Consider the following 25,106-nt stretch of genomic DNA (forward strand, 5'->3'; position numbering starts at 1 on the left):
TTGCCTCATGACTGATTTGCGGTTTCTCCAATATTCACAGAACGAACCTTATCTCCTAGCACCAGAGCCACTCCTTCAAGTACTGAGTTCCAACTCTGCCTTCTCACCTAAGCTTCTAAGTTTGAATAATTTCAGTCTCTTCCCTTTGTTTCCCGGTCCTGGGAGTGCTAGTTGCTTCCTGTAATTCATACCTCTGTGATACCTTGCTGTTCCAATTCACCTTTTCAGTTTTCTGATACCTGATTAACAGTTTTTGCATTAAACTCTCTCTGTTGAAATAATCGGTATGGTAAAATCTGACTGCAATCTCTCTGACGCAGTGGGCAGAACCTAACATTAATCACATGTACATTTTTCCCCCTAAGGACCTACCTGGATCCCCTGTGAGGGCTGGTAATCACACAGTCAGGGTATTTGAAGTGGTATTCAGTTAAAGAAGAAAGTCAGAAGAATAAGCCAGCCACTGCAGCAGGGTGTGGGAGGTTACTCATGTTGAGTTTATAAGTTAATGGAGAAGATGCAAACATAAACACTTGACAATAAAGTGGCTCATGAGATGAAGGAATGAAAGATGCTTTTAAGGCTTTGCCAGCCTAATGGTAGAGACAATTGGAAAGCTACTGGAAAACTCATTACTCCTTAACTTAGCTTTATGTGTTGATTCACAGAAATTTATTCATTAACCTGGGCCCTCTTCTGGCTTTGGATGGGTGAAGCGCAAAGGCAAATATTAAGTTCTAGCCGAAAAGTAGGAGTAGTGTTGTAAGAAGATGACAAAACAGATCAGCAGACCTGACACGGTTCAAGAGGGGACAGCAATCTAGACAATTCGTCGAGTCACATAGCAACCTTGGTCATGCCTTGGTGTTCGGGCATTTTAGAACTCTTGATAACCTCTTCACCGCCCAGATGCTGCCTGTCTACCTCAAGGCACCATTGTTGTTGCCACATTGGACACTTTAGTGTTAGCAACTGGCCTACAGCTCCACATTTCCCCCCTCCAATTTTATGGTTTGGGGTTTAATGCTAGTTCTTGGCCTCTTACCATCTTTCTTATTTGCTCACACCTAATTGGATAAGTTCTCTCATGGCTCTGGATTAAATGTCCACCTTTATAGGAACATCCCAGTATCACAATACTTAATACACACTAATATGACAGCTGGTGACAAATGCTGTAAGAAGAGAAGAGCAGGATGCGCATGTGCTATTTCAAAGGGAGTGCTCAGTAAAGGTCTGACTGATGGTGACATTTGGGCAGAGGCTTAAATTGGGCACAGAGGCAAGCCGTGCAGAGATCAAGTGAAAGAACCTTCCAGGCAGGAGGAATAGCAGAGGCAAAGTCTCAAGGCAGACACGGTCTCAGCCTGTTTGAGAAAGTGCAAGGATGCCATGGAGGTGACGCTGAGTGAGTGAGAGGTCACTAGAAGGACATGGTGCTAGAAACGCAGTCAGAGTGAGGCCAGGTAGGACACTGCAGGTCATGGGAAGAGCTTCAGATTTCCTTGTCAGTGTGGTGGAAAGCCATTGGAGGGTTCTAAATGGGGAAGTCATGTGATCTGACATATTTTTAAAGGATAGCTCTGACTTCTATGTGGAGAATGAGCTGCAGATGTCAGGAGTTCTGACCAGGTCGAATGTCGCTGTGGTGGCATTCACTATAAGAGTAATGATGGTTTGAAATGAGGTGCTTGTAATGAAGATGTTGACAAGTGGTTGGACCAGAGATACATTTGATGTTCAGCTAACTGACTTTGCTAATGGTTTATATGTGAGGCTCCAAGAACAACTGTACAGTTAGATGAACAATGTACCAATAAATGAGATGAGAAATCTGTTGTGGGGGTGGAGTGTATATGTGTGTTGTATTTGAGATGCTTATTTGCTACTCAAGTGAAAATGTCATATAGGCAGTTATATGTGCAAGCTGAATGCTCAGTGGAGAGTTTGGGCTAGAGATACAAAATAGATACTATTAAATGACACTAAAAGCCATGTGATTGGTTAAGATTATTTAAAAGATGAGTGTAGATAGAGAAGAAAAGAGGACAGAAGGCTGATTCCCAGAGCACTCTAACATTTGGAAGCCAACAAGCAGAGGAGGGGGCAGCAATGGGGACTGAAAGGAGAGTCAAGTGACGCAGGAGAAAATCCAAAAGTGGGGTGTCAAGTGATCTACTAAGGAAAGGTTTTCATGAAAAAGAGAGTGCCCCCCTGTGCCAAATTCTCCTGAGAGGTCAAGTCAGATTCCAGTGGTGTGCTGACCACTGGATTAACAACATGGAGTCATTAGAGACCAATATAAGACAATAGAAGGATGGAGATAAAAACCTGATTGATGCTTATTCAAGAGAAAATTGGAGATTGTAAAATATCTAGTATAGTTAAATTTTAAAGGATTTTCTTTAAAGAGCATCAGAGAAATGAAACAGTAGCTAGAGATGTCTAATTAAGAGAGCAGTTTTTTAAAAAAAAATTAATGGTAGATATGCATACTTTTATGTTGATGAAAATTATTTGGAAAGGCGGGGAGACTGATGCAGGGGAAAGAACTGAAAACCAGAGGAATGAAGTCCTTGAGTTGGCAGGCAGGGATACAATCCAGCATAAGCACGTTGGGGTTTGCCTTTGAAAGGAGTGTGGACAATAATTGATCCATTGAAACATGAAGAAAGAAGAGTGTATAAGTTTAGAGGCAAGTAGGATGACAGATTTAGTTGTGAGAGAAGGAGGTTTTCTCCTGGCTGCTTCTTGACATCAACAGCTGAGAGAAATAAGGGGGCTAGAGGATGTTAGGGTCCAGAGGGTAAAAGGCAAGATGCAGAGTCATCCCAGAGAGCAGGGAAGTGAGGTGGTTGGGTGTTGCAGTTGGACTGTTAAGCAAGACTGAAGCTTTGAGGTGTGTGGACGCAAACTTATAGTGATATCAGCGTAAAAGCAGAGAGTGGAGGGAGAGTCCTGTTTAATCAGGAATATGGTTTTGCTAAGTAATTATAGCAGAATTAAAGACGGGCAGGGAGACCAGGTATATACGTGGGAATAGTTATAACAACGGCACATAGATTGGAATGCAGGTTGTTTAGAGAAGGAAACAAGGATATGACAGGGTGATACAGTGAAAAGCTGATTTGGTCAGTTTTTTAAGCTCCTTGGTGGGGGATCAACTAATTGCATGACCATATAGTTGATATTTTTGAGATGATTTGGTTATTGGTGGTGTGAACGTGGAGTGAGGGGCCTGATATAAGGAGATGTGATTGATGGTAAGGACATCAAGGAAGTGAATCTCCAGGAATAGAGTTTCCATTGAGTTTTTGGAGAAGGAAGACAAGAGAGACAGTGGAGAGAAGGGCAGCAAACTGAAGCCAAACATTCACTGAAGGAGGGAGAGTGGCCGGAAGAGTGGTAGATCAGAAGGCTGGGTCCAGAAGGATGGCAGATGACTGCAACATGGCGGGGGAGTAGAGTCCAGTGGCAAGTGCTTCAGAGGAGCAGGGCCCTATTAGGGATGCGGAGGGACTGATGACTGGGGACAGCAATGAAGGGCAATGAGTGTATGTGCCATTTTCAGGCTTAGTGGTAAGTGGGGTGGAGAAGGGTAAGCAGCCACCCTCTGGAAGGGCTGCAGAGACAGCGATGCCCCAAGAGCTTTCAGATTTCAGTTAGTGCAAGGAGGTGAAGCTGAAGGCAGCAATCAGAGAAGTGTTTATGCAGAGGCATCTATTCCTATAACATAGCAGCCTATGGACACCAAATAAAAATCCAGGTCCAGAATGAAGAACCATTATGAGATTTAGCAAAGAACAGATCAAATGTCCTGATGAATACTTGGCTTAACTTATAATCAAGTTATTGTTACAAATATCACTTAAGTGTAATGCAGAGAAGAATTTTGACAGTCAAGACTTTTTATCCCATGTTGTGGTTTTTACTGTTGCTGGTGTTGTGGGTGTGTGTTTGGCAGGTAGTACATTATATAGAGTAATTTGTAGACAAGGTAAGGCACAAAGTTGTGCTCTTCCTATATAATAGAACAGAAGGTAATTCATGTGTGGAGCTGTACCGCTAACTGTAAGGAATGCAGTATTGGATATACTTAGTTGGGTTTTGTTTTTAACATTTCCCATCTGCTGTTTCCTAATCACAGGCTTTCAGTTTGTATTATAATTTTCTTTATCATCTTTGCACCTTCTAGCCATTGTGAGGGTTGATCTTGGTGATAGACACATGACTTTGTTTTGCAGTTTATGGAATTAATCTTTGTTTATTTTTTATTTAAATTACAGACTTTGTATATCCCCCCAACTGACTGTTAATTGTGCTGGACATACAAATGACAAATGCTGGAGAGGCTACACTGCTGGTGGGAATGCAGTTTGGTGCAGCCACTGTAGAAAACAGTATGGAGATTCCTCAAAAGGCTAGAAATAGATTTACCATATGACCCAGGAAACCTGCTCCTGGGCGTATATCCAGAAGGAACCCTACTTCAAAATGACACCTGCACCCCAATGTTCATAGCAGCACTATTTACAATATGCAAGACATGGAACCAGCCTAAATGTCCATCAATAGATGACTGGGTAAAGAAGCTGTGATATATTTATACAATGGAATACTATTCAGCCATTAAAAATGACAACATAATGTCATTTGCAGCAACATTGATGTTCCTGGAGAATGTCATTCTAAGTGAAGTAAGGCAGAAAGAGAAAGAAAAATACCATATGAGATCACTCATATGTGGAATCTAAAAAAAAAGACATAAATACAAAACAGAGATAGATTCATAGACATAGAATACAAACTTGTGGTTGCCAAGGGGACGGGGGGTGTGAAGGGATAGACTGGGATTTCAAAACATAGAATAGATAAACAAGGTTAAACTGTATAGCCCAGGGAAATATATACAAGATGTTATGGTAGCTCACAGTGAAAAAAAATGTGACAATATATGTATGTTCATGTATAACTGATAAATTGTGCTCTACATTGGAATTTGACACAATATTGTAAAATGACTATTACTCAATAAAAAATGTTAAAAATAAAATTGTGCTGGACATGATTTCCTGCAGAATAGCTGACAAACATGTCCACATTCACGTTTAACCTTTATTTAAGTTGAAAAGTTAATATTGATATAAGGATTTGGACTATACTACCAGCCATTTATGGATGGACCGCGGCCTGAGCTCTTCTTGTCCCATGACTAGCCACGTCACCAGATGTTTATTATCCCATTCATCCTGTGACGCAGCCATTTCCTTTTGGTTATAGTCAGGACATAGCACTAAGATGACAAAAACCCAAAGCAGCCACGTGTTTCCAACTTTTGTTACTGGAGGTGGGGTTAAGGGCATGTGATTTCAAATGAGCGCTTGATAGAAGTGCTGCATAGGGTCAGAAAAGAAGCATGTTTCCCCCACAAAGAAGAGTCTCCATGGAAGGTTCACTTGTACTTTGTGGGGGAGGAGTTTCATGTCCTATGGCGTAGAGGAGCTATCCCCCACATCGCAGACATGTCTGGTGAATCAGTGTCACACAGGCACCTGCGCTATTGGTGCACCGAGAGTGGGGGCTGTGAGCGTGGTCTGCCCTGGGTGTAGCTCTGCCCTGGGAGAATTTAAATACTGTGATAAAACTCATGGAAAGTAGGTTGGATTTCATTATACCCACATGCTGGAAGTTCTAGACGATGTCATTAACAAAATACTTCTCTCTGAAAAAAATGTTTGTTGGCCTAAGTTCTAAACATTTATAATGGCAAATTTCAGTAATCAATATGTAAGCTTCAAATTAACACAATTTTGTTGCTTGGCCTTCAATAAACATTGTTTTTTATGGAGAACTCCCAGTTATACAGTTGGGTCCTCAACACACGGACTCAGCTGTAAGTGTTTGTTTTGAGAAGATAGTTAAGAATTCAAATATTCAGGCACGATTTGTGTCTTCAGCTCTTAGGGCACCGCATGTTCCTCTGTTTTAAACAGTATATTTGAAATAAACGTTCTTTGATAAAGTGTTTGTCAAAAAGGAGAACTAGAACTTGAGTTACTTCAAATCTATCGTCCTATGTGACCCTTTGGCATTTTAAGTCTACGTTTAAAATATAAAACATGCACTACAAAGTTCTTTGGAAGCACAAATTGTTTAAACTTGAAATACTTTACTGCAATTGAATAACAGCTTTAAACTTCAATTTAATTTCTTTTTATATTGTTTTAAAACTAAAAAAACAAATAAAACAATCACCATGTCACATTAGTGCTAAATTGTACTTTTTGCAGATGTTTTAGTTTATTAAAATCTACATAGTAGTTACTGGACAATTACCTACATAATGCATATACATTTCAATAAAAAAAAACTTTCCTCTGCCTGCAATTCTTTTCTGTTCCTTATTTGTTTTATTTCTTGATTATTTCTGAAAATAATGTTGTCATGGAGAGGAGGATGTGTTAAAAATTATCTACTCTGAGTGTCACAGGCCAGACTGGCCAGTAGGGGAAGCATTTCTATGAATGGAGATGCTCACTTTGTCATTTTGGGGCGTGCTCCCACGGGAGAGTTAGAATCAGGCTGCTAACGCACTTCAGATTTTGGGTGCAGATCTGCCCCGTAAGAATAGACTACTTGTGTTTGGAAAACTGAGTAGTGGAGATGCGCTGGCAACACAGTTGTTTTAGTTTGCTAGGGGCAGAGGACAGTGAGCTTTATATCTTTAGCATACTCTCAGAAGCTGGAGGCTAAAATGAGGGACAACTGCAGAATCATAGAGGTCTGTGTTTGTGTCTAAGCCCTATCTCTTGAGCAATTTAATTTCTTTAAGCATCAGTTTCCTCATCTTTCAACATGTAAAAAAATCTACAGCTATTTCAGAGGGTAATGAGAAATGGAAGGACTTAGCTGACACTCAGGCCATAGAAAGTGCTCAATGCATGTGTTTCCTGTTCCTCTACTTCCTTTAAATACTCAGTTCGGTTATTTGTTCTTTGCATACATTTTCACTAGATGGATACTTCCCTTATATTTTCTGCTGATATTTTAAGCATGAAGGATGTCCTTTTATAATATTTGCTAATAAGTTTGCTATGTGACGTTAGTTTCTTGATGTTAAATTTTCCACGAATTATTTATTGACTGCCTTAGAGATAAAATAAATGAGAATCATCAACTTTTAGTTTATTGAACATGTATGTATCTTTCAATTATAAATGGGAGGTTTTTCAGCTGTAAGATGGGAGGACGGGGCAAGTCACGGGGTATGCAGAGTGCAGGGGTGGGTGGTGAGTGGGGATTAAACAAAAGTTGATCCATTGTAACAGTTTTCTCTCACTCTCTTTCCAGAGAAGATTCATGTTGGTGGCCCCAAAGCAGAGAGCTCTGTATCCCATTACCAGCCAATGAGTCATTTAGTCCCCCATAGATCCAAATAAAGTTTTACAGAATACCCTATGGCATGCCTTCCAAAATATATAAGCACTATAAAATACATCATTTAATTTACCATATGAGCTGACTCTGTCCCTCTTTCACCATCTGGGAGAGCAATCTCACATGTTTTTGGCTCTTAGGTTATTATCAGATACACTGGACTTCTCTGAGCTTTTCCATGCCTAGTCCCCATGGTCTTTTCAGGAGTTTTATAACTTGGTTGTAAAAATTCACTCTAAACTGAAACTTGGCAAACAATATATTAATCTGGGAAGTTAATTTCTTTTATAAAGTCCAGAATCTGTGTAGCCCCTCTTTTGAGTTTTCAGAGACCTTGGAAAAATAAAGTGAGCAATTAAATTTTTTTGCATCTTATAAAAAGTAACTCAATTTTTTTTAAATCCTCTCAACCCAATTTTTACATGTGAATAGCTAGTATTTTGGACTGAGTTCTGATACACTTTGAAAAATATTTTTTTTTTGGCACAGTGAAATAAAGTAATTGAAAAAGGAATGAGGCTGAGATTTCCCATTACATCACTGGAATAATAAAGTATATTTAGAGAGTAGCGCCTTTCTGAATTTACAAAAAGGGGTAAGATGTTCATATCATTGGGTGTTCACCAACATACAAATAAATTAGTGAGAAGTATCACTTTAAAAAATGCGATGTGTCCTCAGTCTTGTAAGAATTACTAAATGGTGCTAAAGCTTATGTTTAGAGTTGATTCATTGGACTTTGGGAATGACTTCGCCATCAGATAGTGCCAGGAAATGTGAGTTCAACTTTCATGTCCTTTCGGTGCCAGAAAATGCTGTCACCGCCCTTGCCTCTTAACCAGCATAAAGCTCCAGAATGGACTGACCAGACAAGGTGACAGACAACACAGAACCTCCACGAATTACCTTCTCACCATAGAGACAGGCCCAGGGACGAAAGGAGCTCAACAAAGACAAAAGACAACACAAAGGAGCATTTAAAATGAGGCTTTGCCAGCTTTAAAATACTTTCAGGTACGTTTTACTGAAGGATCATAGAGGAGAATTAAATCACGGTCTCTGGAACGAGACAGCCCCGGTGGGCACTAGCTTTGTGGCCTTGGGGAAGCTATGTAATCTTTGCAGGTTTCACTTTGCTTATTCCTTAAAGTAGAAAGAATAACAGTATGTACTTCTTAGAGTTATACTAAGGCTTAAAATACGAAAATACATGTAGTGCAATTAGCAGAATGATTAGCAAGCAATTAATCAATTAATTTTGTTAAAAATTAATATTAATTTTGTTATTGCTTATACTATTCAACTTTTCAGTTAACTTTGTGAGGTTGATTTCATCATTATTATCCTTACCATTTTACAGACAAGAATAATTTAGGTTCAAAACGGGTTTTACTTTGTACAAGATCACACAGCGAGCAAGTATGCGTAACTTGATCTCAAATCTAGGTTTCCTGACAATAAGCGTGGCACGTTTTTTCCTGGTGTTTATGGTGTATATTTGAGGAACATTGTTTCTTACTCAGAATTTTGGATAAGTAGTTGTTTCATAGAGGGTGTAAACTTTTCTTCTCATACTGCAAAATTAGTTAAAAATTTTCATGCACAGTATCAATGTGTTTGGTGGTAGAGTTTTAAGGTCCCTGAAGTTGTTGTTGTTATTGTTATTGTTATTATTATTATTAAAGTATATTAACCAAGTACTAAACTGGATGTAATGGATGGGATGTATCTGTTACAGCCGGCTACGTTAACAGCACCCAGGGTTCCCGGTGGGCTAGAACGGTTCAGAATAAAGCAGCCATGAGAGCTTAATAGCTTACCCACTCACATCCGTGGAATCACTCGGTGCTGCAGGTCTTGTTTTGTACACGGCGGTCGTGAGGGCTGCAACACACAGCTGGTAACAACTGCGTATTTAAGTAAGGTGTCTGTACTTGACGGAGAAGGAGAGGCACGAAGCTAGTCTGCACTTGTTTAAAATAAAGGAGGAGTGGGGCTGGCTTTGTCAGTTAGTGACAGACGTGGTGGGTGGAGCAGGGCACCCGGATCTCTGTTTAGGACTGAACCCTGGGCACCAGTGCTTCTGTCTGGCAGCAGAGGGTTCCTCTCCCTGTAATGGGTCTTAGCTGAAAGGAACTGTTTGCCCAAGGTGTTTCACCACTCCCAGAAGCAGCCTCTGTCCAATGACTGGTTGGTGGGGAGTCTTAAAGGCCTGATTCTTTTGCCCCAATTCAAGGTAACTTTGATGTGCCATCCAGCTTCAGAGCCCATGTAGGATTGGCTAAGACCCCGGGTGCAAAAGCAACACAGTTCAGCTTCTCCCTCTGCCCAGCCAGTCCTGCTCCCCTCACTTCCTGACCAGCGTTGCTCTGTGGAGTGCTCCCAATAAGCCTCCCGCCCGCGGATCTCCAGCTGAGGGTCTGTTTCCCAGGAACTCCAACCTAACGTTGTAGTCATACATGAAAGAGCTGGGTAGGTTTATCAGAATCCCCAAGGAGAAGAAGCAGCTTTCCAGTCACAGAGGAAGTGGGACGCAGACTTGGAGCCAAGGCAATGAGAATAGATGAGTTTGGGTGGATGCTAATGCATGCTGTTTAGAGAGGCAGAAAAAGGACTAAGAAGAGACCAGATGAGATGGATCCAGGAAAATCAATGTGTTCACTACATGGCAGCTTGGCGAACATAGAATTGGAGGTCAGACAGCTATAGCGATGGACCTCTGGGATGGTCTCACAAGTGGCTCTAGCAGTGATGCCCAGATGGGACATGCAACCTCTGCATGAGGTTTGGAGATCAATGAAACTCTCCTCTGGCACAGCAAAGGCCATAAAGTGCCCACACTGTAGTGATGGGCAAATACACCAGGCACAAGCAAGGGGGGGGTCAATCTTTGTCTCATATAGGGCAGTGTTAAGGGGCAGATGGGAAGGTACCAAAAGAGCAAGGGAGGGTTTCTCAGTCTTAGAATAATGATGTAAGGGACCAAAAGAGGAGCTGAGGAGTTGTGAATAGGGCAGGGATCCAGACCCAGGAACTGGAGCATAATCAAGTCCAGTGTGTGGCAAACTCAGCAAGGTGAGCAAGGGTGACTGGTTCCTGAATAAGAGCTGCACTGGACTGATTTTGATTGCAACCCACTTGCTGATAACTCTGAAATCTCTGGGTCCAGCCCCATGTACTTCTTTTAATTTCTAGACTCATGTCCCCACTGGACATCTTCACATGAAATATCTACCAGAAATTCACAGTATACATAATGCAAAACTCATTTTCTTCTCCAAACTTCACCCTCCAGTTTCCACTCCTGGTTAACTGCATCACCACTCCTGGTCATATCATCTGTCCCTGTAAATACCAGAAGTGGACAGAGCAGCCTGCATGAAAAAGGGTCTGGATTAGTCAGTGTTCAATTCCCATGTGGAAGGAATTAGGAGTGGGAGGTGTAGAAGCTCCTAGTTTGTCTCTAATCCATTCCCAAGCTTTTCTGCTCTTCTTCCTGGTCACACCCACGACCCACTGTCATCACAGTCTCCCCACCATATAGACTGTCTGTGCCTCCTGGTATCCCTGCTTCATCCACAAGAGCCTCAAACTCTTAAACTGTGGTAGGTGAGGGACTTGGCCTGGCCAACCACGCTCTGTGTCTTCATTTCTCTGTTTTACCCAGTTCCACAAATGAGTTTTACTTTGGCTGTTTGGTCACAAAGACTAAGGGCAAAGTGCTGGAGAAAAAATGTGTTGCACTTTATTGAACCTCAAGCTGCTCAGAAACCATTTGATGGTCTCTTTGAGCAGAATGATATTCGGCTCAGTGGAATCAAAGCCGATGCAAGTGGGGGGATCACCTGGCAGTTACTTCCTTAGCCTTCATGCTGGAGGAGAGTCTCCACCCACCAGGGCTCCCCCGTTGATGAAGGTGAAGGACGGAGCGATGTGGGGAACTCCTCAGCCTGCCCCTCTGCCAGGAAGAACGCTGAGCACAAGAAAGGCCAGAGCTCCCAGCGGGCAAACTTGGGCAGTGGCTCCAGGTGACTTTTTATTAATTTTTATTGACTAAATGCATATCAAGCACTCTATCTTTGGTTCCCCTAGTCACTCTAGTTTGTATCTTTTCTCCTATACCTCTGTCTTCTCAAGTACTCACTGTTCTCATGTTTCTTTTTCCCCCTCCTTCCATCAAAACCTTCTCTCAGGTTTTTCCCACCCAGATTAACTTTATAAGCTACTAAAGCATTATCTTTCTTTGGCAACCTTGCAGCCCAAACCCTTAAGTTAAAGGATGAAATATTTATTGATCATTGCATCAGAGAGAATTTAGGCCAACTGGGCCTCCCCAGTGTCCCCGAAATCGCATTACCTGATTGATCTATGCAATAGGCTGGCCTGAGGGCCTCACATCCAAGGAAATGGACAAAGTGGAAGTAGATTACTGTAGAATGAATCTTGTTGGAAGAGACAGCAAAGAAACCTCACTGAGCAGGCGGCTGCGCAGAGCACAGCAGCAGGGGCTTCGCTGTCCAACAGGGCAGACTTTGAGGCCCAGTCATGAAACCAGCTGTGAAGGTCAGCTATGACCTCCAGCGGGCTGTAAGCACCAGTTAGTTATTTACAAAATGGAAACAATAGTATTACAAGGTCCTCAGAGCTGCTGTGAGGACTGTGTGACACACCTCCCGCAAAGTGCTTCTGGAAAATGCTGGCACAGCATAATTGCTCCAGAGATGTGATGATGACGTGAAAGAGAAGGAGGAGGAAGTGGAGATGGAGGGGGAGAGGGGTCTCGTACCTGACTGGTCTCTGAGAGAGTGATATTGATGTTGCTGGAGCCAGACTGTTTGTCACGTGCACCTCCTCGTTTGGGATGCTGAGCACCTCTGAGCCCTTCTTCCTGTCTCCAGCTCAGATGGGCATTTTCTGGTGTGGCAGCGGTGACCACGGCCTACCTCTGGGGTTCCATTCTTGCCTGACTCTAGAATTATGAGGAATTCTTGTAATTTAGGCATTCCTTTTACTTCCTGTCTTTTCATTTTCTCTGACTTTTATGGAGGCTAGCAAGACCAGGAGTAAAGACTGGATTCTATAACTTCTTGTGGTTCTCCTGTTCTTTCGTTTAACAAGAACTTTTTGAAAAGCAATATGTACCCGAGAAGTGAGAGCTGAGGGTACAGTGGTCAGCATCAACATGTAAACCGCGTGCTAGTGGAGCTGAAAGTCCAGAGAAGAGTCACACGAAAAGATGCTAAATATCTTTAGTCATTAGGGAAATGCAAAGTAAATGGTAATGACCTAGCACTACGTACCCACTAGAATGGTTAGAATTCTGTCACCACCACTAATACTATTGAAACACTGAAAGTGAAAGTGCTGGGGCACATGGGACTCCCGTACGTTGCTGGTGAGAATGAAGAAAGAGCACAGCCACTTTGACAAAAGGCACAGCAATTTTTAAAAAAATTAAACATACCCTTGCTATATGACCCGTCAAGCCCAGCCCTAGATATTACTAAAGGGAAATGGGAATTGTCAATTCACAGAAAAAACTATATAAAAATTATAAAGGCTTTATTCATAATTGCCAGAAAATGGGAGCTACCCAAATGTCATACTCATCTCCGGGGGCACCCATTTTATCTCTGCCGGGTAAGATGTTAGACATTGGAGAACCAAAGATTCTGTTTTCATCTGCCCTTTCTTCCACCCCACAGGCCACTCCATCTCACAGTCTCCTTCGTGATTTCCTCCTCATCTTGCGCCACCTTCTCTACCTATGCCCTCTCCCAAGAGGTGACATCAGTTTCTCAGCACTTCAACACCATTTTATAGTGATGGCTTTTAAATGTATATTTTAGCCTGCACTTTTCTCCTGATCTCCAGACCTCCCTACTTAACTTTCTGTTTTAGTTGAGTGGTCTACCTTCCATTCACTGGGTGTGCATAACTCAGATGAAAGCTAAGGTGGGTTCCATTTTCATGTCTTGGGAAGAATAAAATTCTTAAATGCTTTTACGGGGCTGTTATTCTGGCACTGGGACAGGACCACCTTATGCTCTCCGAGTCTCTAAAATATGAAACTGTTGATTCATTTTGGTTTTATTTAACAGCAAAGAGAGAGAATCTCAGCACTGTGATGTACTATATGCCACCATCTATTCAAGGTAATGAGCAGTTTTGAAACAGAGGCTATTGGTAACAAGAAGAACTTTAAATTCAGTGGTATAGAGGGGAATGTCTACTTCAGAGGCAAAAGCTGTTGTCTTGTTAGGAGCCAACACCATCTATTGTTTCAAAAAATATTTTCAAAATGGTAATATGTGAGGGAAATAGTTGAGTTTTGTAACAAAAAAAAAGAAGAAAAAAGCCGAAAGTGCCTCTCTTGGGCAGCAAGTGAGCCTGAGCTGAAAAGGCCCACAGGGTGGAGGAAAAGGTAAGTCTTCCCCATGGCTGTACATATTTTCAGTAAATAAATAATTAAGATAATTTATCCTTCCTGTGTTCCATTTGCAGAGACTCTATGACATGTTCTTTTTATCTTCTGAGTGCAAACACATAGGCACAAGGCAGCAACAGAAATGCAGAATCACAGCTCTTCTAATCCAGACACTTGAGTTAGAAAGTGTCTGGGGCTTGCTTTTCTCAGAGTCACACTCCACCCTTCGGCCAGCGGCGCAAGGCATCACTGAATCAGAGCGGCAGGAGGCTGTAGGTCTGACTGCTTAGATGTCCCTCATCCCTTCCATCTGAGCCAGTTAATTACCCCGCTCTGAAGCCGCCTTTTCCATCAGCATCACATCCGTCCACACAAAGAGAGCTGGGTGAGTCTCACATTAGACGATAAACTGGTAAGTTACCCCTCTTATTTTACATCCGCACTATGGCTAAGCGGGCTTCAGGTCCGTTGTTGCTGTTACTTTTTTTTTTTCCAGCAAGACCAACAGCAGCAAAGAGCTCAGCTTTTTATTGAATGTGTTCCTGCAAAAGTTTAGTCAAAAAGCCCAAAGCCCATGTCATCATCAAACTCCTGGGATCCGAATCCGTCTTTCTTTGCTTCCGCTTTCTCCTCCTCAGCGAGGGTGGCGCCGGCTGCGGGAGTTGGGGGTTGGGGGGTGGGGGGTGTGAGGGGTCGGGGTTGGGGGGAGTGAGGGGGGGTGCAGCGGCCCCCACGTTGCAGATGAGGCCGCCGGTGATGACACTGTCCAGCGCCTTTGCAAACAGGCCCCGCCAGAAAGGTTCGACACCGGCTGCTTTAATGAGGGCATTGATCGTGTCCTCCGTGACCGTCACCTCATTGTCGCGCAGGACGAGGGCCAAGCAGATGCAGGCGAGCTGGGGGCGTGAGGCTGGGCGCGGAGAGCTCCGGGCGGGCGCAGTGCTGGGCGCCGGGTGACGTGGGGGCCTCACCCCACCGCCGCCTTGGCTCCCTCGGGCGGACGGAGCCCCTTGGCCGCAGCCGAGGAAAAACGGTCCTTTGTTGTGTTGAAGTTGGTATAAGCTGAGTTTTAAAGATACCCAAATAACCTGTATTTTTGAGTCAAATAGATCAACAGAATAGAGGGATAAAAAAAAAAACAAAACCAAAGTGATCATTCAATCCATTATTTTAAACAACCAGAAGACTCAAACCTTAACATCCCGTAATCCTATGTAAACAGGTCCTCGGAGTCTTCACCTTTGACCTGGAAGCTTCCATCTAAGCAGAATGGGCTCATGCAACATGCGACGTTCTTACACCTCAGCAAAGCACAGCTCCATGTCATTCAGAGGCAGCCCTGTTGCGGGCTGCGTCATTCACGTCCGTCTCACACAGATGTGTAAATAGCATTATTCACGGCACGGATGTCACCACAGCCCCAACCAAATTAACCTTGCGTGTGACACTGTGTGGCCGTGAAGCCTGCTCTTAGAGACTGCAGGAGGCACTCAGGGAAAACAAGGAGAAACAAGTGTATGTTACTTATTGCAAAGGTTGGAATGTACTCTTTTTTTTTCAGTGACATCAGTGCGTGTGCCATGATTCTTGGCTAAGTGAACACCAAATTCCTTTATAATTATGCTTCATCTGTATTCATGCAGGGGCAGAGCTCTCAAACAGCCAGTTTTGGCTTTGTTGGTTCTCTCCATATTGTCCTTTAGTTTATTAATTTTGCTTCTCTGTTTAGTATATCTTTAATTATACTTTCTTGGGGTTTATTTTGTTCTTTTTTTGTTCCAAATTCTAAAGTTAGACCATTAAATTACTAATTTTCATTCATTTTTTATATAACAATATTATAAATTTCCACTGAATATTGCTTTTTCTGTGTGCTATGTACTAGTCATGTTCTAGGTTGTCTGCCCTTTTTCTTGCTGAAGAAGAAGCACATGTAGAAGCGTGTACTGATCTGGCACAGGCTTTGACTCTGGTTGCTGGTTATTTGTTGCTTTAGTTACTGATTTTTCTTTGACTTTTATTCTGAATTTCTTGTCTGGTTTTTGATTTATCAAACCTCCATGTTTGGGTACTTCCTTTGCTATAGATTTCTTACCACTTTTGAGTCACCCTTTCATCCAAGGTGGGCTAGTAGTCAGGAGCTCAGAGTTCTAGGCTTACCTTTGTTCAGCATGGTAGTCTTTGGTCTAGATGTGATTGCCTTAATTTTTCTATTATGGGTGTGACAAGTTCCCATAAACTAAGCAGCTTAAAACAACACAGACTTACTATGTTACAGCTCTGCAGGGCATAAGTCAGGCTGCTTACTGGCCTTACTAGGCTGAAAACAAGGTGTGAGCACAGCTGCGTCCCTTTCAGGGGGCTCTTGGGATTCCTTTCAGGATCCAACTCCGTGCTCATTTGTGTTGTTGACTGAATTCAGTTCCTGGTGGCTGTAGGACTGAGTGCCCATTGTCTTGCTGGCTGTTAGCTGAGCGCTATCGCCCACATTTAGAGGCTACTTACCTTCCTTGGCTTGTGGTCCCTTTTCATCTGTCTTTAATACCCACAACTGTGAGTCTCATTCCTCCCATACTTCTAATTTCTCCTCTTCTTCTGTTTCATCTCTTCAACCCTCCACTTTCAATATCTCCCATTTATTAAAGACTCCAATGAAGACATTGGGCTCAGTTGGAAAATCCAGAATACATTTTATCTCAAAGTCTGTAAACTTGATCACATCTACAGAATCCTTTTTGCCATGTAAGGTAACATTTCCAGGTTTCAGACCTTAGAGCCTGGACATCAAGGGTAGGGGCGCACATTATTCTGCCTGCCACAATGATGTTTACCTCTCTGTGTCTCAGTTTCTTCATCTGTGCAATGGAACCAAGGGGCCCGGAAATTAATTTTCAATAGTTTTCCTCAAATCCACCTCTTGCGTCTTATTTTCACTCTTGTTCCTTTTTCCTTTCTTACTCCACAGTGCCCCATGGATTTGCTCCTAAATTTCATTCTGCCTTTGTGTGTGTGTGTGTGTGTGTGTGTGTGTTCCTTATCCTGACTTAAAATCTCATTTCATTGATTTTTTTTCTATTATCTCGGGCTCAATATGACAAAAGCTACAGTCACACTATAGATAAGAAACAAATACACAATTAGTACATTTCACATGTATTTATTGAGTGCCCTCAAGCTGCCCGGCATTGGGTTCAGAGCTGTGGGCACTCTGATGACACCGTATGTCACATTTCATAAGCTGCTGGGCTCTGACTGAGCAAAAGATAAACCCTGAGGTTGGAGGGTCCTGGGCAGGGGATTTATCTAAAGTAGCCTGAGGAAAAGTAGCTTGAACAAAATGAGAACTGCTGTAAGAAGTTACATCTCAGAATCCAACTAGCAGAAATGTACGCAATAATGGGAACAAAGAATATATTTAAAAGCCTAGAGAGCTCTAAGCAAGACCAGACTTGTACATGTGAGGAGCGGGTACAGAGACCAAGTCAGAATTCAAGTGCCGAGGGGCGGGGACACAAGGAGAATCCCGGCCACATGGTGTTTTGGAGGCCGTGCCTGAACACAGCTTCATAGGGAAATGCGCCAATTCTTAAGCTGCTGTTTATCAACTGCCTTTGAAATCTTAATTTGGTATCAAAATCTCTTTCCAGAGATTTTTTTTCATCAATCTCTTCTTTTTACGTGTCAAGGCAAGTTATTTAATCTCTTTTAGACGTTGTGATGTTTGACACATATTGTATTACTGGAATTATTAATCTAAATTCCAGGGAAATTGAAGTCTCCATGAGAATATATTTAAAATGAAGAGACAGGATTTTTTTTTTCTTCTGGAAAACCTTTTAATAAAGTCACAAGAAGCACACACCATCTACCCTTGGCTTGGTACCTAACAGTGCACACTCTATGCTTACTATATATGGACACAAAATATGCAGTTGTTTGCTAATAATTGTGTGGGATTTTGTACTTGAGGCATTCTCACATGTTATAAAACTCTCAAAATTAGGGAGCGTGGCATTCCTTATTTTGCTTGAAGTTTGCTCTTACCATCCTTGTTCACTGTCTCACCTCCTGATACGATCTGTTTTGTTCCAGAAGCTGTGCCATATGCTGAGGAGGCTAAGACAAACAGATCACAATGCCTGCCTTTTGGAAGCCTCCAGCCCAGCGGGGGAAAAGACCATCAGAGGAACGTTCCATATCTGGTGAGGCAGAGGAGGGAGGGCCTGCCTGCTGAGAGCCAGGAGAAAACTTCCCAGAGGCTGAAATTTAGGTGCTATGTCCTGAAAGATGAGTGGGAACTTGTCAGGCAGACAGAGTTGGTGAAAGGAATATCATTTAATTAAAGTGAAGGGGGAATGGGGTTTCACATGCAACCATGCAAGGGCATTCAGAGGAAAATTTTCAAGTAGTCTGAGTGTTCAGAGGGACAGGAAAGGGTGGCCATTTAACAGGTGACACAGTTTCAAAGCCTAAGGACTTGCAGTTAAGTCAGATCTCTTGATCCTGGGTTCAAGTCTTTTCTGCTCAAATTTTCTCCAGCCCACGTATCCAGCCACCGGACTGCTTCTGACCTGGCTTGTTGGCATCACGCCCCCTAGTCCTCAGTGTCTGGCACATCTTGGGCACTCAGATCCTGTTTTGGAAGAATAAAAACTAAGCAGATGGATAGTACTCTGCTTCCGAATTTCTCTACAGGTTCTTTTTCACTTTAGGGCACCGTGGACAGACCATTCTACTTCTCTGTCTTACTGTCTTTTTCTTCTTTTTTCTTTCTTTCTTTCTTTCTTAGTCCCTTTCCTTTCTTTCTTTCTTTCTTTCTTTCTTTCTTTCTTTCTTTCTTTCTTTCTTTCTTTCTTTCTTTCTTTCTTTCTTTCTTTCTTTCTTTTTCCACATATGAGCGATCTCATATGGTATTTTACTTTCTCTTTCTGGCTTACTTCACTTAGAATGACATTCTCCAGGGACATCCATGTTGCTGCAAATGGCGTTATGTTGTCAGTTTTATGGCTGAAGAGTATTCCATTGTATAAATATACCACTTCTTTATCCAGTCATCTGTTGATGGACATTTAGGCTGTTTCCATGTCTTGGCTGCTGTAAATAGTGCTGCTAAGTATATTGAGGTGCAGGTGTCTTTTTGAAGTAGGGTTCCTTCTGGATGTATGCCCAGGAGCGGGATTATTGGGTCATATGGTAAGTCTATTTCTAGTCTTTTGAGGAATCTCCATACTGTTTTCCACAGTGGCTGCACCAACCTGCATTCCCACCAGCAGTGTAGGAGGGTTCCCTTTTCTCCACAGCCTCTCCAGCATTTGTCACTTGTGGACTTTTGAATGATGGCCATTCAGACTGGTGGGTCTTCAGGAACTTTGAAGCTGGTTAGTCAACACTCTTGTGATGAACTCTGGATACATGGGCTGGGGAGAATTTGAACTGAATATCCTAGTTACAACTTTCAACAAGTTCAAACCGCCCATAGAAGTTATGACTATATGTCAGTAATGGTCCCTTCTCTGGCTCACCTCCACTGTAGCAGAAGTGCTGAGGAAGAAGTGCACGAACTCCTCTTTGGATCCCTCTTCTTAGAGCTACTTTTCCAACTGGTCAAAACAACACATGGAGAAATAACTACAAATCAGATAGAGTAATAGTGACTTTGAATGCATTGACTTTGATTAAAAACAGGAAACTTTTTATTACATTTAAGAAAATATGAAATCATCTTTTTCTTTGTAATTTGTAAGTTCTAATTGTGACTCACATAATCAAACACTAAATTGGAGAAAATGCAACTGGTTTTCTGGTAAGTTGTCTCAGCTACCATGCGGCACAACCAGCGTTTACAATCCACACTCCTCTGTTTAGAAAGGAGACACTCTGAGTGGCATTAGCTAAAATGCTGTGAGTGGAGATTTGACCAGGCTTGGTGGGTGTTTTCTCTCTTCGCTCTGCTTTCACTTTGAATCTGACTTCTCCGGATAGCGGGCCTCCCCTCAGGGCCTCCTCCTCCTTCCTGCCGTCACGCTTTACTGCCTTGTGCGCTGGCCCCTCAGAGGTTTTCTCTCAGCAGAGTGGTGGGACTCAGCCTGTAAACCAAAGCACGTTATTGAGTAGATGCGTGCAGACGTGGCAGCTGTCCATCGGAAAGCCCAGTCATGGCATTCACAGTGGGATTTTCATGGTTACTTAAACAGAGAGGAGCGCATTTTCTGCTTGTCTGTAGAGAAAGTACTCGTCTCAGTAAACACGTGGATGAAGAGAAGAGAAACTGACTGTGGCTTCCAGTTTTAGGGACAGATGGAGCTGCATGGACCAATGCCAGATTGTGGAGCTTGGAGTTAAATGTCCTCTTTGGTGCCTTGTTGAGTGGAAACTTCTTTTTCTTTCTCTGGAAGACACATTAGACCTCAGAAAATACCTGTGACCCCCGAGGCATTGCCATAATTCCAGTGACATTTTAACTTACACTGACCATCTGAAAAGATTCCTTTACAATGATCTTTCCAGCTGCTCAGCTGCACAAAAAAGAGATGAATCACTTTACTAACAAGGGTATTTTCTTAACAGCATGGACTGAGTGGAAAGAGTGGAGGGAGGTGGCAATGAAAAAAGAAACTTGATTGCTTCTGTTTGACATAACTGTCTGATTAAAACAACAGCAACTGTAACACCACCAACAAAGACGAAAACATCCTCTACCACTGAAACAACACAGCAGGTTTCACTTCGGATGGACCGTTTCCTTTGAAATGAAAAAAAAAAAGAAGCAGTTACACCATGGGTGTCCCTCGCTCAAGATGCAGCCAACCTATAACTTGTGCTTACTCAGAAATTCACTGAAAGTAAACCCAGATAGGATTAAGAAAGGCCCCAGGGACTAACAAGTGGGAGAATATTTATTTGTACCAAATAGTTGACTGAATAATGAATAACTATTAGCTTAAATTGCAATAAACAGTTATTTACCTGAGACCTAACGGTTGCATTTTTCTTTCTTTTTTCCTCCTGAGCAGCCTCTGAGCAGCATTGTCAGAGTATCTCATAAAAGGAGGACTATGATCCCTGTATCTAAATAGCAGATTTGTTTTTTTTTAACAATTTTCTGATCATTTCTTTTACTGTCTAACATGATGCTTGTTAAAATAGAAGAACAGACACTCGGGAAACTATTTCCCCCTGTTTGGGCAAAAGTAAAGGTTTGCTTTATCTAGAAATACTTAGGTCTTTTAAAATGAAGTGATATTTTTAGAAACAGAAGACCAGGTTCTAACTCAGAATTGTTTCCCGATCACTTATTAGCTTCGCCGTCCTCTCCACCTGTGTCCTCTGGGAGTAACTTGTGTTGATATTAAGGTTTATCAAGTTATATCAGTTGACACATTTAATTTTTTTCTTCTTATATATATTTTTGTAGAATAGCCCATTAAAGAATGAATTTGTACTCAGAGAACCACCTTGGAGTTTTAGGAAGCAAATCTTTAAAAGATGGACTGGACTTTCTAGAATTGCACTTTTTTATGTATACAAGAGCAGGACAGGGCAAAAGGACGTGTTTGGAGAGAAATGCAGTGTAAAGGGGATATTCATGAGCAGGGCTTAGGGTGTTAGCTTTGTGGAGTGTAAAGACAGAACCTGTAGAAAGGGTTATTTTTATCTTATAGGTGTATCTAAGGTAACAGTTTGCAATATTGCTCTGGAATCTTTCTCCCTAAATTATTCTCTCTTCCTTCCATCCAATTCAGGGAAGAGGTATGAAAAGGCAGAAAGTAGAAAGAGCTTGCTCATCTTTGGGGCTTTTTATTTGTTATCTTATCTGTTTGATTTTCAAAAGCCCCATGGAGGAAAGAGCAGCGGCATATTGGACAAAATACTTGGCCCAAAGCAGCAGGCAGAGCGCGACTCGGCCCCACACGGCTAGAGGGATGTGTCTTAGTCTGGAGGCAGAAAACAAGACAGCACGCACAGGCCCTGGTGTGGTAGTGGCTGGGGCCTCGGCCGTCACCAGGAATGGTGAGCGAGGGCAGAATCTCTGAGTGGACATGGCTATGCGGGTGTCTGAGAAGATAGGATTCATAGATCAGCTCAGAGAGGAGTCCCATGCCCCACTGTGCTGATAGCAGGGCGAGCCAGCGGGTTAGAAAGGCGCATGAGCATTAGCGCTGAGGGCGTCCCAGCAGCTATCTGTATGGGCGAGTGCTTGAGGATCAGAGAGTTCCCACTCCTGAATCCCAAGGCACCCTCCAAGGCCCCAGAAAGAGACAGAAAATCATGAATGGGACTAAGCTTAAGTTTCCCACTACCTTTGTGGGTAAGGTGAGTCTCAATAAAATTCAGTTGAGTTTTATGCTGCACAGGATTGTCTGTTTCTTGCTTAATTGAATTTGTGGGCTGAGCATCACACCTGTTAATAGGGTCAAGAAGCACACGGACTCTAACTCTGGATTGCTGATACAGGGAGTGGGGTTGACAAGGGAGAACATGGAAGGAAAATGAACATCCTTACATAAAGTGCTAGGTACCGGGACCATCCTATCCTGTAATCTGGGGCCAGCAGACCCCATGAGCTGACTGCATAGGAGACTGAAAAGACTGAGTACTAACTGCTTCAATCAGTGCTGGAAGGCCGAGCCCGCCCTGAGGGCACAAGATGAGTGCAATTCCTTGAAAATCAGCTGCGTAGCATTTAGACCCCTGAGACAGTCACAGCAGGAGTCTAACATTGACAAGTAGACTGTGTGGGACCAATTTCCATTGTCCACTGTGTTGCGGCAGGATGCAGAGGCAGTGGTTATTTGAGACACCGAATCTCTGCAGGCTTGGGTGTGGAAGGCTGTGAAATCTTTTTAGTTTGTGTAAACTGCCATGATTCTGGAAAAAAGAAAACAAAACAGGGAAATGAGGCACATCAAGAGGGAGAAATTGCACTTCTTTTTATAAGGCAGGTAATGATTGAGTTATTGATAGGAAATACAAATATGTTCATATCTGTACTCAGATTTTGTGGAGCAATTCATATAAAAATCATTTATATAAAGTGGTTGTGTTCAGATAAATCTGTTTCACACTGCAGTTCTGATTCTTGGAATGTCAGGGGACTTATTGGGGCCAGTTGGTCTTCAGTTACTTCATGGAAAAGATACAAGTTGAGTTCATTTCAAAGTTGTTTGGTTTCTTGAGCCAAGTAGAAGGTTCTGGGTTGGAGTCTGGGCTCCAACTTTTAGGAGTCAGGTAATCTCGGGCAGACCTGCCTGTTTCCTCATTTGTGAAATAGAGATGAGAGCACTGCACGGTGATGTGGAAGGAGATGATGAGTACGGATTGACATTTTGATCTCTAGGGATGTATGATGGATGTACAGAGGAGGAAATCATTAATTCTTACTTAGAGATGGAATTAGAGTAAGTGACAGCTGACCTTGGGACCAGAGGTTGAGCAGAATTTCACTGGTAACAACAATCAAAAAGGCAGCCCCTACAGAAGTAACTGTTTAAGCACAGCAACGGAGGTGTAAGTGAGACTGTGTCATGTCCACTAAAATAGTCCTGCGTCCGTGCCCACCCATATGTCCTTGGCAGTCACCATTTTGGTAACATGCGTTCAGCTGGAAGCACCTGTAACTCTGCCAGAGACATTCTATCTGTTCATGCACGAGGCAGGCTAAAAATGCTAGGGAGCAAATGCATCCAGGAGCAGTTCTTGGCCAGTGGCAAATTGATCGGAGAATGCATACCCCTTGAAAGCAATTGGGGTTGGGCACTGGATAACAGGGAAGAGTGTTCCTCACTGTATCCCAGGGTTCCCCAGTGAGATTGATCTGTATTTGCCCTCATTGTAAAACCTACTTATAATGCACACCTTATTGTTTCTCTTTTTTCCTGTCTTCCTTTCCTGAGTGTTTATGGTGCTTCACGGGGACATCTCCCAGATAATAAAGAATTGCACACAAATGCTTGCCTCTGGATCTGCTTCTGGGGAAACTACCTTAAGACAGAGACACCTGCTGGGAATACAGGGTGTATGGAAATTGTAGGCAGGAGCTGATGAGGACACTGCTGTTTGGAGGCATATAGTAAAATCCAGCAGAATACTGTAAGTATGTGACTAATACAGAAAATAAAGAGCCTTTGAAAGTCTAAGCAGAGGGAAAACTGAGAAGAAAGCAGAAGCAATATTTTATATCCATTTTTTAAAAAAGACAATTTTTAGAGCACTTTTCATTCACTACAAAATTGAGAGGAATGGAAAGAGATTTTCCTCAGACCCTCTGCCACCACATACATAAAGCCTCCCTCATTATCAACACCACTTACCAAAATGGTACCGTTATGAGCAAGGATGAAGCCTGCACTCACAGTTTCCTTCAACATCACCATGCAGTGCTGTCATCTCTGTTTTACTTCATAACCACCTGAAGTCCATAGATTACATTTGAGTTCATTCTTGGTCTTGTATATTTTAAAGGTTTGGACAAATATACGATGACATACATCCATCATTATAATATCCATAGTGCTAAAAATGCCCTAAAAATCCTCTGTGCTCTGCTTGTTTATCTTTCCCCATCAACTGCCAGGAACTGCTGATCTAATTGTCTCCATAGTTTTACCTTTTCCAGAATGTTCTGTAGTTAGACTCTACAGCATGTAGCCTTTTCAGATGGGCTTCTTTTACTTAGAGATATGCATTTAAGGTTCCCTTATGCCTTTTCATGAGTTGACAGCTCATTTTTTAGGGCTTACTAATACTCAGCATCAGGATGTACCTTAATTTATCCTTCACCTACTGAAGGGCATCTTGCTTGCCTCCAAGTTTTGGCAATTATAAACAGAGCTGCTATCAACATTTGAGTGCAGGTTTTTGTGTGGACATATTTTCAGCTTCTTTGGATAAATACCTGAGTGTGAGGGCTGGATCATATGGTAAGAGTATATTTGGTTTTGTAGGAGATCATCAAAATGTGTTCCAAAATGGCCGTACCATTTTGCATTCTCACCAGCAGTCTTTGAATATTCCTGTTATTGCACATCCTCACTAGTGTTTGGTACTGTCAGTGCCCTAGATTTTGGCCACTCTAATAGATGTCTCACTGTTTTAATTTGCATTTTCCTCATGATATACGATATGGATCATCTTTTCTTATGCTTATTTGAAATCTATGTATCTTCTTGGTTAGATGTTTATTAGGATCTTTGGTCTATTTTTTGATCAGTATTTTTGTTGTTGATGTTTTTTGTTGAGTTTT

The 25,106-nt window shown here is 42.3% G+C and overlaps 1 long non-coding RNA gene and 1 pseudogene across 1 annotated transcript in view; one reads left to right on the plus strand and one right to left on the minus strand.

The window, feature by feature from the left end:
* Positions 1–4,389, plus strand: part of LOC140691708 (uncharacterized) — a 40,309-nt gene extending 35,920 nt beyond the window's left edge. The window contains exon 3 of the long non-coding RNA XR_012067404.1: positions 4,287–4,389. This is a non-coding gene — a long non-coding RNA (uncharacterized lncRNA). The remainder of the gene's footprint in view (positions 1–4,286) is intronic.
* A 10,027-nt stretch (positions 4,390–14,416) lies between these two features.
* LOC140691667 (large ribosomal subunit protein P1 pseudogene) lies at positions 14,417–16,037 on the minus strand (annotated as a pseudogene).
* Between the last annotated feature and the right edge of the window lie 9,069 nt (positions 16,038–25,106).

This window comes from Vicugna pacos, chromosome 36 (assembly GCF_048564905.1).
Source record: "Vicugna pacos chromosome 36, VicPac4, whole genome shotgun sequence".
Lineage (NCBI taxonomy): Eukaryota > Metazoa > Chordata > Mammalia > Artiodactyla > Camelidae > Vicugna > Vicugna pacos.